Here is a 13,153-nt window from a genome sequence, read left to right as displayed (position 1 = left end):
CCCCACCCGCAGCCACTAGGAGACCAGGAAGTGCAGTCCTATTTGCCTGGAAGGCAGAGAGCTACAGTATTTGGTGACCGGCCCTAATGACTGCCACACTGGACTTCTTTAGTTCCTCAAACAAGATAAACTATTTCTTGCCTAAGAACCTTTATTCTAGCCTTCCCACTTCTTCCCTGTTCTTTGGTCAATTTCTAGTTCCTTTGGATGTTGGCTTTAATAACACTTGAAGAGGCTTGCTTTCATACTGTACCCTTCCCCCATCTAAATTAGATTCCCCTCTTACACTTTCTCATAAGTCTGTTTTTTCTTTATAGTGGTTGGGAACTCAGGAATGTAATAAATAACACTCCTTTCTTTCCCTCTTGAGCTCAGAACCAGCTGGAAGTTAGATACGGGAGTCAGATGAATGGAGATCACAGTGTTACTCTGATAGAGGAGAGATTGCAGGGCATGGCAGACACAATGGGTTTCCCAATGCTTTACCCAGAATTAAACTTACTTGCTGGTCCCTGGCAAAGGTGGGCACTTGCAAGCCACTTCCAAATAGACAGTGAATGTATACATCCTGTGGACAAATTGCTTCTGAAAAGACAGGGCAATGGCTTGGGGGTGGCATGCTGGGTCTTTCTTCTGACTTCAGCAATCAGGTAACCCACACCCTTCTCATGGGAAGGAAATAAGGGATGGAGAAAGTGGACAAGAAATTACTCTAGCAAATATCCCCTCATGGAAAGCTGAATCCAGAGACCTGGAGATTTCTTTGTAACAACAGAATTTACCTAAATTTGTTATTCCATGTTTCTTTGTGTAAGCGTAATTTTAAGATCTATTTTGCCACCCAGAGGCAGGATAGGCATCCTTCTCGGTCTTCACTGTATCCACAGCATTTAGTATGGTGCCTGGCACATAGAGGGTGCTCATTAAATCTTTGTTATATGTCAGCGCCCCTGTGGAAGCCCTTCTTTTGGATCAACTCTCCACAAAATTTGTTCTCATGTGCTTGAGACTGGTTTCCGATTTTGGAATGTTTCACTCTCTCCCTCACCCTCCACCTGCTTTTTCTCCCCCCCACCCCCCAGATTGTCAACTTGGATATATGCATTCACATCACAGTTGGAGTAAAGAGGCAGAAATGAAGAAAATTGAAATACACGTAAGTGAACTGAGTCATTGGAGAGTATGCACAGACTAGGTTTTGATCAAGGAGGAATGTGTAATGGTTGTGCACACCATCAGCCTTCTGGTGATTTCTTCTCAGCATTCAGAACTTCCACAAAACTTCCACAAAACTTCTGGGATCATAAAGTGGAAGTTGTCTTCAAGTCCTGCCCCTTTCCCAGTGCAGGAATCCCTTTGGCAGTGTCTTTGCTACTTATGTAGGTCTAGTGATACTCAGGGCTGGGGAGTGGTAATTCTGCTGAAAGCTGCTGGTTCGACCGTATTGGGAGCATTGTGGGCATGAAACTGGGGACCGCAGTTTTGGCCAATCAGATCTCAGAGAGGGTCAGTCAAATGGTGAGAAGCTCAAAACCATGTCCCATGGAGAAGAGTTGAAGGAACGAGGCATATTTATTTACCTAGGGGGAAAAATCAGTGACTGTGAGAGCATATATAGATGTCTTCAAGTGGTTGTACAAATGTCTCATGGGAGGGTTGACTTTGCAGGTGTGTAGGTCAGAATGAGAGCAATGTTTAGAGGTTAGAGAGGAAAACTCTGCAGTATTTAAGGAAGAAATTCCTGAAGTCACAGTTGCTTATCAATGGGCTAGTTACCTTAAAAGTGGAATTGAAGGCCATCCATTCAACCCGTATTTGTCGTCTACATTGTGACAGACACTATGCTGGCTTAGTTTATGATAATTCCCAGTGAGCTCATAGTAGCTTGTAGTAATCATCAACTCTGTTTTCAAATTTCATAAAAACCATCTTTAAATATTCTCTTTTAGAATTTGGCCGGGGGTGGTGACCAACATTAGTGGTTTATCAATTCTGGAATTGACCCTTTATTACTTTCAAAATTAGAAAATCTGAGATGCTGTTTTCTTGTGTCCTATGTTAGTTAGATGGACATTCTTCTGTCAAGACAAGAGTTTTCGGTATTCATAAACCAAAGTTACCTGCCCTTGGGATCACTTAAGATGCTCTCTGTACTCTAATGTATGACAGATATTTGTGGCAGAAAAACTGCAGAGTGTTCACCAAACTCCTTTTCCCCCTGTGCTCACAGCTAAACTACGTTTTCTGGCCTCCTTTGTAATTAGGTGCGGCCATGTGGCTAAGTTTTAGCCAATGCAGAGGGGGTGAAGGTAATGTGTGCTAGGTTCAGGCCTAGCTCCTAAAACTGTCTCTCCCATCTCCTGGTTAAGTGTAAGGGACATAGAGAAGGACAGAGCCACAGACCGAAGGAACATGGGTCTCTGAATGACCACGTGGAGGATTGCCCACTGACCAGGAGTATATTTGTATTAGACTTGGCCTGGATGGGAAGTCAACTGTATTGTGTTGAACCGCTGAGATTTGAGAGTATATGTGTTAAAGTTGCTAGTGCCTTCTTATTCCAGCTGGTGCTGTGGGATCCGCTCAGTGAGAGGATAAATGCGGAGCTAAAGTTAGGGATTTTGTTCTGCCCTTTCCTGTTTGAAGAGAATTAGTGGGGGAGGCAGAAGTAAAGGATATAGCACTTAATTACGTACTGATGCTTCCTGTTGGTAATGTTTTCTTCCCGTACAACTTATAAACTGCATGAGACATGTGGCCATGGCCTACATCCTCTCTTCTATATTTAATCTTTCACTGGATATTTATTGAGAAATGCCAGGTAGCTTGGGGATTTCAGAAGAAATACAGGTAGCACATTTTGCTAACTGTGTTGTTCATTTATTCAACAATTTTTGAGTATTTACCATGGGCCCGTCACTGGTAAACATTGGTGAACAAAATCTACAGTACCTGCCCCCAAGTTGGACAATACGGGGACAAGACTGGTTGAGTATGATGATGTCATGCCAGGATGTTCTGCATTCACACAGAAGGGACATCTGATGAGGTAGTGGCCAGAGAATTGTCCTCTAAGGAGGTGATGAACAAACTGAAACCTGAAGGATTTGGAGGAGTAGCCAGGAGAAGAGGAGTCAGTGGAGAGAGAAAGAGAATTGTAGGATGAGGGAATGCATGAACAAAGGTCTGACTATGGAGCATGACTATGGGACATGTTTGGAGGGACCAAAAGGTAAACTAGAAAGGAAGAATGGAAAAGATGAGCATGAGAGGAGGAACTTGTAATAAATGTATGCACACACTTAATAAATGCATACAGAAGGCCTTGTACTCTATATGTATACATTTATACATATGACTGATTAACCATCAAGATATCAAGTGACAGTTGTGATATTTGGGTAATTTCCATTTTCCTCCTTATGTTTCTCTTTTTGTTTTAAAACTTTCTACAAGAAACATATATTACACATGTAATACAAAATAAAAAAAAATGTTTTTTTTCTTATTAGTTGTAACTACACCTGCTGTCCCTGTCTGGATCCTCACGGTAGTTCTCTGAGCAGACGGAGGTCCAGAGCTGATACCCGGGGAGACTGGGATTAGCTTTCCTAAGGTCCTGTTCAGTCTACTCTCTCTCTTTTGCACCTGCCTTCCCTGCAGTTTTCTAGGTAGTGATGACAGCTTTTCTTGGAACTGCTGACATGAGTGCCGTGTTGCGTGTTTGTGTGTACGTAGTTTGCAACCTGGTGAAAATGGGTCAACGTTCTCATGATCCTGACCTACCTAAGAGCCTTCCCACATACAGAGGATGTCCTCAACCTACTGGACTGCATCGTTAGACTTGTTTTTTCTATGATACCATCATGTTCTTTGCCTAGTGATTTGGCAGTAGGGGAGAAAGCTACTGATAATTTTTAAAAATGAAGTTAAGGAAGAGATTGTTTCCCATTATTCTGTCAACCCACATCTTGATTGACAAGCATGTTGATGCTTGGCCAAACCAGTGGATGATGAATATTTACAATGAACATCCAAACACTTGAAAGTCTTAAAATACTGTATTAACATTCTCTAAATTATTCCATGGTAACAAACCACCTCCCAAATCTCAGAGTCTTCAAACAAATGAGTTTATTTTATGTGCATGTTACATTTCCATCATGATTTAGGCCTTAGCTCTTTCTCTGAAACTCAGGCTGAAGTGGCAGCCCCCTTTCTGAAATATTGGTGCCCTGTGTCACAGGGAAGAGAGAGGTAACACCATGAGATAGCTCTTAAAGTTTTGCTCACCTGTCACTTCTACTCACCTGTGATTGGTCAGGACTTGACAGGGAGGAGCAGCAAATATTTTGACAAACACCTCGACTCTCTGAATGTCAGTTTCTTTATCTACAAAATGGAAATAGATAAAATATATTACGGTATATTTGAACCCTGGAATATCATGTAGCTAATTTAAAAAGTGAGTTAAATGCCCTTGAAAAGATGAGTTGACCTAAAAAAAACCCATGATACCATGTTACACGAAGAAAGCAAGTTGCAGAGTAATGTGTATAGCATGGTCTCATTTTTATATGCACTAAAAAAGTCCTGAACCTGAGATATTTGTTTGCACGAGAATATAATAAGAACAGCTAATGTTTAATGAGCGGCTACATCATAGACCCATCACTGTGCTGCTTTTTACAGGCATTTGCTCATTTAATCCTTGGAGAATCCAGAGAAAGGAGTTGAAAGTTACCTATCAAATGGTGATTGTCAGCTACTTTCACTGGGAGTGGGATAGAGATATCCCATCTTTTAAAAGCATATGATTTCTGTTATATTTGTCCTGGTCACGATAGGTGGACTAATCAGCTTTTGTCATGAAACAAACCACCACAAAATCAGAGTGCTATCTAAGGTTAAGTATTACTTTTCCTGCTATGGGTCTTCAGGTTAGTTGAGGTGGCTTATACTTCCTAAGTTCCCGGTGGGTGGTCTCTTCTCTCCACCGCACTGGGCTCCCCTGCAGTCTTTGGAATAGTGATGCTGGCTTTTCCTGGAACTGCTGACTTCAGTGCCATATCATGTGTGTTCCTGTGCACCCTGAAGAAATAGGATTGAGGGTCCAATGCAGGTCCGCTTGATGTATCTCATTCTGGAACACATCCTAGAGAGGCAGTGTCTACCAGGGATCTGTTCTTCTCATGGCAGAGGTTGGGGCAAATGGAAACGTGGGAAGCTTTTTAAGACCGAGGCTTGAAATGGTTATACTGTCATTTTTGCCCATGTTCTATTAGCTGAAGCAAGCCCCATGGCCAAGTCCAATATAAGTGAAGCTGGGAGGTCCTGGAGGGTATGGAAGGAGATAGTGAATGTTTGCTGTATAGTCATCTACCACAATCCACTTGGTTAGTTACAAAAATAACACTAAAGTGAGGAAAAGAGAATACTTAGCCAGGATAGTTTAAATTGTGTTCAGTATATTACAAAGTTGCATTAAGCATTTCTTAAAAATACAAACTCCATATTTACAATTATAATGAGCTTAGTGATAGTAACATGGATGTTTAATTAACCAGGGTACTCATTGCCTAGAAGGGCAGGTAGGCGTTTACACCAGCTTGGCTTACGCGGCCTGTGGTGTGACATTCTAAGCATAATTCAGAGACTTTAATGGCCCTCTCTATGCATCCCTGCTAATTGTGTGGCCATCTGCAGCACAAGGAGCTTAAATCATGAAATCACAGATTCTTAGAGCAGGAAGGGCTGTGCTGCCCGTGATAGGCAGGTGCCTTCTAACTTACATGGACAGCTGCTTTTGCCAATTATAGTTATTCTTGATTGGGTGTGTCTCACATTGCTGGAAAGTGGTTATGGAAATCAAAATTCCTTCATTTAGCCAGTGGGGACAGTGAACCTCCCAGCTGTCACTTACCTGAGTGACACATTAAATTAGTGGCTAAGATGGGATTGAAACCCAGGTGTCTAGAGTGGGCCCCGGGCCTTTTACTTTTCTCTCCTCCTAACACAAACATCAAGGGCATGGATCATTTGGGAATATTCACTAGGCCCTGAAACTTCCATTACTCTCTTTAAAATATATATTGTCAATGGACATTGGGGAGGGTATGTGTTGTGGTGAGCGCTGTGTATTGTGTAAGACTGATGAATCACAGACCCGTACCCCTGAAACAAATAATACATTATATGTTAATAATACATATAGTCTTCTTTCTCTATTGCTTCCTCTGTCTTGTGAGAACCCAAGCACTTCTTAGACCAACTACCTCTGAGTCCTGGGAAGAAAACACCAATTGGCACAGACACTAAAATAAAGAGTGCCATGTTAAATTCCTGAAGACACTGGCCAGGGATTCATGCCTATTTTAATTTCCTTTCTATTTGAGCTAATTTAGACAATATCTCCTGATCTAGCTCATGGGAATTGACTGCATAAAAAAAATGTATTATCCAGGGTTTCGTAAGGATTAAGAGTTGTGTTCCTCAAGTTTCAGTGATTTACTCACCACTTTTTCCATTTTGCTATGTCTGCTTACAGATCTAAAATTAATTTTCTTAATATGTTTCTTGAAAGAGATTTACTTTCTTAAAACCTAAAAATATTTTTATGGGAGATGATGTCTTATAATTTTAAGTTGATAACAAATATTACTTGCCATAAACATTTAGACCACTGTAAAAATAAATACATAGTCATTCAAATAAATAGATTTGTCCTTGTACTACTGAAACTATTCTCAGATTCTACAGGAGGTAGGTGTTCTCCACTGATATAGTGGAAAAGTATGGGCTTTGGAATCAGGAAGACTTGGGTTCAAATCTCAATGCATTCCTTTCCCAGTAGTGTGATCTTGGGCAATTTCCTTAAACTGTTGAACATCAGTTTCTTGCCTATAAAATGGAATGACAACAGCTATCTCATAGTGTGTGTGTGTGTGTGTGTGTGTGTGTGTGTGTGTGTTCAAAGAGCATCAAAAGTCATCCCTGGCTCATAGTAGGAGTTCAAAAAACTTAGCTACCTTCTTTCCCTCATTTTTCCCCCAAATGGCATTCATGGACTCTATTGTTGGATAAATGAATGATCTGTTAGCAGAATTAATCATTCCCTGAATAACTTACTGATCAGTTGCTTACCGTGTCACTAGGAAATGTGCTAAGTGTTGTGGGTACAGTGAAAACTGGGTAAATGGACTTGAAGACTTGGATTCGAGTACTGTTTCATTGCCTTGAGATGAGTCACTAAACATCTCTGCACCTCAGTTCCCTCATCTGAAAATGAGGGTGGTAATTGCCACCCCCCCCCCCCCCCACTGCTACAGGCATTTCTGCTACAATGCGACATGGAAGTTCCTGGAAAGCTTGGTGTTCTGTGGAGTTGTACCTTAAAAAATAATAGGGCTTTTTGCAAAAATAAGGTTGAGGCAGACCACAGAAAACCTGTGCTGTATCGTAACCACAACGCTAAGATAAAACTCTCAGTATCCTAATAGAAGTAATAGAGCTAAAAAGACCTGTTAAATTTTGACGAAATAAATAAATACACACACGCACACACACTGTAGCAAATACAGGACTTGACCTTCAAACTGGGGAAGGTTGCTTGATGGAAGGCATAAGGGAGAGAGGAGGCTGCCGAGTTATGGCGCTGAGGGCAGGTGCTTGAAAATGGGGGCACACCATGCAATAAGCTCTTTTAAGAAAGCTGATGTAGGCAAACAGCGCAGCAGGAGGATGGAGGGTGAAAGGGCACAATGCCCAGTCCCCCCAGTTCTGTATGTCTCTGAGGCAATTGCATTCCCCTGTGCGGGACAGTTTCTGCTCCGCTGCTGTTCCGTATTTTGTTCAGTGGAACAAGATGCTAAGATCCTGGGAAAAATTAGTGTGAAAGAAGGCGGCTCTCATTCCTCTAGTAATCAGTCTTAGCTTGTCTTCGAGTTGCACGTGTCACCGTATCGTGTAGTAGAGCAGGGCGGCCACGTGTGCTGGTGTGGAGGGCGAGGGGTGCAGTTCTCGACCAAGAGCCTGCCCCAGTCCTGGGCTTCATGGGCTGAACAAGCAGAGACTCCCGGAGGCAGAATACATTCAGCGACTTCCCTCCCATCCAAGTCTGACTAGTCCGCACCCCCCTCCTCTCCTTGGTTCCAGGGTTCGTCTTCCTCACTAGCTTGTGACTCCTGGAGAGAGGGCTCTGTCTTATTCACTGATGTGCTCTGAGGGCCCTCACAGGGGCCCTGGAGCAGAATGGTTGCATTAGAGCTGAACCCCCTTTCATAGGCAGGGAAGGGCCCTGCACCCACTGAGGGGGTTCCCAGGCTCTCCTGAGAGCATCGGAACCAATGGACCACGTTGAGACGAGGATGCAGGCACCCTTCCAGGACAGGGACACTGTCTCATTTAGCTCTATCTCCAGCGTCTCTGTGCTCCCAAGTGTGGCAGGGACTCACTCCTCAGTGGGTCTCAGCCCTACTTTACCTATGGGAGAGCACGAAGGGGCTGGTGGCAAATCTTCCTCCCCAGTCCTTCTCCTTCCCTCCCTCCCTTCCCCCTCCCTCCTTACTTTTCATTCTTTTGACAAATACTGATTGAGGACCTATCCCATACCATACATTATACAAGGCCCTGGGAAGGAAGTGGTGGGCAAAAAAGACATGGAAACTGCCTCATCGTGCTTCTACATCGCCTAGAGGTTAAGCACTTAACCTCTGGAGCCAAGTCATCTGGCTCTGCCGTCTGGCTCTGTCCTTGACGCGCTCTATACACTTGGTCCAGTTCCCTTCTCCGACTCTGTCTCCTCTGTAAACTAAGGCTCACAACAGAACCTGTTTCAGAGGGTTGTTATGGATATTAAATGAATCGATGAGTCCCTAACCCAGTAAGTGCCCAGTAAATGTCAACTGTAATCACTAGTATTATAGTTGCTATATATAGATAATAAATAAATTAATATGAAATCACAATAAGCAGCAAGTTTATGAGTGAAAAAAGCCAGGTGGGAACTGCCTGTGATCTGGAACTATGTTTTCCCTGCCGTGTAGCTAGCAGAATATTGGACGTTAGCTGACGGGGGAGTCAGGAGACAGTGGAGCTACAGACCTTGAAGATCTCTATACACTTCTGGCTTTAAGGAAATAAAACGGAGGATCTTCTTAAAGGGGATGATCCAAAAGGGCCTCTCTAAGGAGGGGCTACAACACGAAGGATTGAAATGCCGACCCTGGGAGAGGAGGGTGGTTTGGGAAGGGCATTCTGGAAAGAGGAAAAGGCAGGGGAGAGCCATCACCAGTGATCAGCTATTGAGGACTTTGTCTACGGGCTCTGGACTAGGTTACTGGTCAGATAAAGTGTCTACTGTATGGGGGCTCTCAGTTGTGGCTTTTAAGCACTGGAGACCGGACACTGGAGAGTAGGGGGAGAGGGGCAGAGAGAGAGAGAGAGAGAGAGAACCTCAGGCAGACTCCCTGCTGAGCAGAGAGCCTGACACTGGGCTTGATCCCAGACCCTGTGATCATGATCTGAGCCAAAACCAAAGAGTCGGTTGCATAATGACTGAGCCACCCAGGCGCTCCTGGTATCATCCATATCTTGAAGATTCTAGAACTCCACGTCTTTTCGGGCTATTACTGTGGCTCCCTCTACATTGCCATGTCTGTTGGGCAGTTGTTTTATTTCCCAGGCTACACTTGAGCAAAATAAAGAAAGGAAATACAATGCACATGCATTTCTAGGTACCACATTCCAAATTTACCCCCAGTGCTTGCTTCGGCAACACATATACTAAAATTGGAACAATACAGAGAAGATTAACTTGGCCCCTGCATAAGGATGACATGCAAATTTGTGAAGCATTCCATTAAATGAATGAATGAATGAATAAATAAATAAATAGATAGATAGATAGATAGATAGATAGATAGATAGATACATTCACTCCCAATCCCTCAGTTTCAAACAGTACGTGTTACTAGCCACATACAGTTTGGGTAACCTTAGTCATGTCATCTCATTTGCCTATTCATTCACGAATCCTCATTCAGTGAATACCGACTGAGCTGGAAGTCTGTGCTAGCATGACAGGCTAGTTGGGTCACTTGGGGCCATAGCTTCTCCACCAATAGCATGAAGGGCTGGGCCAGATCTGGTTCTCCACTGCAGTGTTGACTCCCAAACTCCATTTTATTAAACAAATTAGAGTGGATTCAAGGTTATCCCTTTAATAGCTTCAGCTTACACCCAGGGATACAGGAAAGCTTTCTCTAGTGGGAGAGAAGACAGTGGAGTGACAGCTAGCAGCTTGAAATGTTTATTATTTTTACCCACAAATTGTTTTCTCTGCCTAGACTGTTAGGCTATGTGAGTCTCACCTGTCCAAGACGCCATGGAAAGGGTTGAGAACTGCTGAACTTGGTGCTCTCTGAGGCCCTTCCTGGTTTTGACATTCTCTGAGTCCTGTGATTATTTCTAGTTTTTCTTTGGCTCTTTCGCTTAACATCAATTCATATGTGTGTTTCCAAGAATCCACGTGGTCTCTCCCATGTCAGTCTCAGGGATTATGCTTCAGTTTTGCTTAGTAGTTTCCCTGTAGATCCCTCCCTCTTGATTCACTCTATTTTATAGACCTTTTCAGAACCTTAATTTCAATGAATCCTAAGTGTGTGTGTGTGTGTGTGTGTGTGTCCCCACACTCAAGGTTTATCCCAGGTAGCAGTAGGCACTTAGTGACTGTTGGACAAATTAGCGAATTCTCAATGATTATCAAGAACCTCACTGGGGCACCTGGCTGGCTCAGTTGGTTGGGTGTCTGCCTTTCGCTCAGGTCATGATCCCGGAGTCTCAGGATCGAGCCCCACATCGGGCTCCTTGCTCAGCAGGGAGTCTCCTTCTCCCTCTCCCTCTGCCCCTCCCACTGCTTGTGCTCTCTCTCTCTGTCAAATAAATAAAATCTTTAGGGAAAAAAAAAAAGAACCACACTTACCTACACATAACAACCTTTGGATTTTTTTACTTCTTTTGTGAGGGTATTAATTCTGAAGATGAAATTGCTACATATGAAGACATAAGCATGTTTTGTGCTTTTATGACTGACTGCCAGATTGCCGTGTGCTTTTGTTTTACGTAAGTGGTGGTATTGCCGAGAATACTAGTGATAATTATTTATGACATGATCTTAAATGATCAAATCCAGGGGAACTTTCTCTCCCTTTTTATTCTAGGTATGAATGTGCTTTGCATTCCAAACCCCAATGGTTCCCCTAAAGCCAGTCAGATCAGTGCTGCCTGGTCTGACTTTAGCCAGAGAAGAACAACGGGGCTGCTCCGACTTTGGTACCAGCAATGTTTATGTGCAACCTTTTGCCAGGTCAACACCAGCCTGATTTGGGGTTTTCCATGATGATGATGATGATGATGATGATGATGATGATGGTAGAGGTAACTCTAACAAGCCTGTGAAAATATTATTAGCCCCATATTATAGATGAGGAGACGAAGACTCCGAGAGGGGACACAGCTTGCCTTCAGACACACAAAGACAGGATTTACTTCTGGTTCCATCTGACTCCAAGCCTGTCTCTTTCCACTACACCGTACTACACCACTCCCCAAGTGGACGTTCAAGGTCAGGAGCCCCATGGGACCAGCAGGTCTGTCAAGTTCTGCAGGACCGAGCTGTTTATCGTTGCAGAGGACACTCATCACTGCACTAATTACATTAATTGCTGCCCACTCTGGGGCTAGGTGGGTGGCTTAACACTACCTAGCAACGTGGTAATGATGCCTGGGCCTGCCTTTCTGCGTGAAAACATCTGACTGCTTTCTTCCCCCCCCCCCCCCCCCCGCCCCTTTTAAACTCCTTCCCATGGTGGCCAGAGATAGTAATTATAGATTCTATTGGTTGGAAGTTAGTGACTGTCTACTTTGTAGGGGAAAGGTCGAGACTCTGAACTTTGCCCTCCATCAACATCAGCTGTGTGCTTGACACTTTATTTAAGGGATCTTTATAGCCCTCGTGATAGTTCAGAAGTAGGTATTATATTATCTTTGTTTTGTTTATAGGGGACCCCAGTCACCTCTTTGGAATCACGTAGCCAGGAAGGGCTGGAAACAGGCTTAGAACTCAGGACTATTGGAGGACAAAGTGAGTTTCCTCACATTTCCCTGCATCACAGCACCACTCGACAGGAGTCTTTTTCCTCCTGATGTTCTGACTGAATTATCAGAGTAGGTGACTCTGCATTTCCGAGAAGAAGCAGGGCACTGGGAATCGGTGTTTTGAGGAGTCCTCTATTGCCGAGGGATGAATATTTGACATTTCAACCTTCCAACCACTAACCCTTCCCTGACCTTCTCGAAGAAATGGTAGTAGAATGTTCCAGTTGACTTTTTAAGAAGTAATCTGAGGACTACATCCATGTACTTCCTGGGAATGTACAAGATGGCTTTGGCGGTTCATCATAATTGGGCAAATGACTTAACTTCCCCAGAGACCCAGATAACAGAGGTTAATTTAGGAAGTAATTGACTTTGGAATGTTGTGTATGCATGCACTTTATGGGTGTGTCCATATCGTATGTGTATGTATGTATGTCAATAAATGTGTGTGTGTGTGTGTGTGTGCGCACGCGCGTGCATATGCGTGTGTGTTCTTCAAGAAGTCTTGGAGTACTGGTCGGCTTAGATGACTTGTTTCTCTTCTTACCTACCGCCTATCTGTAAATGAAGTTTAAAAATATGTTTTACTAAAGTTCAAAACAATGGCGTTAGGTAATCACACAGAGTCGTGGTTAAGATATGAGGAGGTAGACCAGCGTTGACTCTTGGCTCTGCCACCTACCAGCTGTTGTGACTTGGGCAAGTTACTTAACCTCTCTGGGCAGCCATTTTCTCATTTCTAAAAATAGAGACAATAACAGTTCTGACCTCATGGCGCTGTTGTAAGTCAGGGAAGTTTCTGAGGGCAGGGACTATGTCGATAATCTTTTCTGCACCCAGCCAGAATGAGGTTTGGAAAGAACAGGCTTTGGACTTAGACAATCTCTCCACTCTGATTCCAGCACTCCCATATTGGCTGTGTGACCTTGGAGAAATTATTGAACTTCTCTGGGCCTCAGATTCCTCATGTGAACAGAGGCTCGGGATTCCTGCCGCA

The 13,153-nt window shown here is 43.5% G+C and overlaps 1 non-coding gene across 1 annotated transcript; it reads left to right on the top strand.

Annotated features, from left to right (window-relative positions):
- The first annotated feature begins 9,759 nt into the window (after positions 1-9,759).
- On the top strand, positions 9,760-9,866 carry LOC113254850 (U6 spliceosomal RNA). The gene has a single exon (XR_003315973.1). It is a non-coding gene; the product is annotated as a U6 spliceosomal RNA (small nuclear RNA).
- Positions 9,867-13,153: the final 3,287 nt, after the last annotated feature.

The sequence above is a fragment of the Ursus arctos genome, unplaced genomic scaffold (genome assembly GCF_023065955.2).
Source record: "Ursus arctos isolate Adak ecotype North America unplaced genomic scaffold, UrsArc2.0 scaffold_12, whole genome shotgun sequence".
Classification (NCBI taxonomy): Eukaryota; Metazoa; Chordata; class Mammalia; order Carnivora; family Ursidae; genus Ursus; species Ursus arctos.
This window is presented reverse-complemented; position numbering and strand designations above follow the sequence as displayed.